The sequence below is a fragment of the Rhipicephalus microplus genome, chromosome 7 (genome assembly GCF_043290135.1).
Source record: "Rhipicephalus microplus isolate Deutch F79 chromosome 7, USDA_Rmic, whole genome shotgun sequence".
NCBI classification, from domain to species: Eukaryota; Metazoa; Arthropoda; class Arachnida; order Ixodida; family Ixodidae; genus Rhipicephalus; species Rhipicephalus microplus.
The window spans coordinates 160,354,057-160,356,154 of NC_134706.1; positions in this window are offsets into that span (position 1 = coordinate 160,354,057).

The window sequence follows — 2,098 nt, forward strand, 5'->3', positions numbered from 1 at the left end:
CAGCATTTATTTTTCCGTGGTAAAATATTTAAATTCAGCTGTGTTTAGCATGCAGCTGTAATATCCCACCATGTATGGGCAGTTGGATCAACCTGTTTTGAGGGTTTCTGATACAAAACTGCACCGGTTGTGCAGTGCGTTGAGTCCGTATTCAGTAGGAAATGCAGGGGAAAGTGTGGTACGCGCAGGATGGAATCCGATGAGATTATTTTTGCAAGCTGACAATAAGCAACTTCGCACTCCTTATTATATTAGAAAAGTACGTCTCTTTGAGCTAAACGTGTAAGGCATCATGTAGTCAGTTCATGGTCCTTTTTAAATGCTCTAGTGTGTCCTGTGAGGCCAACAAAAACACGCAACGAGTCTCAGCATAATGTTTCCTCAGCTGATGAATTCTTTCTACTGATTACCGTTTTGTGCTTTAAGTATGTTTGTTGAACACGCTTCCAAAAAATACAGCTATGTCTTCAAAGAAAGCACTTCTCATTGCGATAGTAACTATATGGACACTCTAGACGGAATTTTGCCACAGGCGTCGGTGTCAACGTCGGCGTCGATGTCATGCACCATATATGTATACATATTTATAAATGTGACAACACGAGAAAGAAAAAAAAACAAGAAAAATGACTCCGGCACTCGGAATCGAACGTCAACCTGTGCGTCGTGAAAGCGATGCGTTAACCACTGAAAACACCCGAAGAATGTTCTTCATCGTTCAAACGGCAAGCTATTAATATCAACCACTTTCCGCTGGTGCATTTTCGGCATTACTAAAAAGATGGCGCAATGGGCGCATGTCGCCACATTGCACAGCGGATTCCTCTCTAATCTCCTACGCATCTTTGCCCGGCTTAGAGAAGGGGAGCGACGCTCCCTCGCGCGCCCTTATCTCGCGGTGGCGAGGAGGGGAGGTTCGTACGCCTTGGCTGGCCTCAGGCTTTACGTTGAACGATTCTTCTGTAGTTGCCGGGCGCACAAAAGTCACTGCAATGATTGCAGTCTCCGTTTGCGAAAAGCGCGTGCTTTTCAGACTCAGCGAAGTAACAAATGAGACGCCTATTCGCGTGCATCTGTACCTGTGCGTACGTTTCATGCGTAATTTGGGCGCGAGAAACGTGGGGCACGTTTCGATCTGCTTTTCATTTTTTAATTGACTTTTGAGTTCAGAAAAGCTGAAAAGCCTAGGAACTTTTTAAACACCATGCCGGCGCTCTGCTTTTTTGTTTTTGAATACAAGATGATGTCAATAACGGAGACTTTCAATAATACATCCAAATAAGGTTTCAGAATATGAGTCATAATTTTCTGAAACCATGCTGGAGAAGTTTGCCAAATAAATGGTAAGCAGTTGTATTCAAATAAGCCAAAAAAGTTTACAAATGCAGTGTACATTACTATTTCTTCAGTGAGTGGGATTCGGCAAAACCACTTTCAAAGGTCTACTCTTCAAAAATATGGTAACCACCAGTCTCGTCAATGAATCATATATTCTCGGCATTAGATATTAGGTATTAGAAATTAGGTATCGGCATTAGGTATAAACACTGTTTTACGAATAAGTGCCCTGTAAACTGTGCAGAGTCTGAATTTACTGTCTTTTTGGAGCAATAGTTATTAAAGAAGCCAATGAATAAACACAAGCGTGGATGATACCGGCATTCAGCATTTCTTGCAGCTCCTTTTTCAGCCACAGCTCTTTATCTACGAGCCTGCTTTAAGAAACTCTGTGGACAACGCTTTTGTCACGATGTTCGAAAGGGACAACGTGAGATTTTATCCGGAGGGTAGCTGCCCATGCATGTATGTTCTGGCTACTTCAATTTATTGTCCTCCATATTGAAAATTGCCCTTTTGTTAAACACCTCAGGAATATTTTCTCCTCCGACGTTGTCCTGGACCACTAGTATGTTATCCCAAAAGATATTATTATGAAGCCTCTTCATGTCCGGGCACGACAAAATAAAATCGTAACTGACGTCAGGGATGGTTGATACGTTAGTCGGAACTGTTTGACCTTGCAATTGAATTGTTAGGGTGATCCGTACAATGTGCGTGCTCGCCGACCCATCATATTTTTGAACGCGCAATGCTCTAC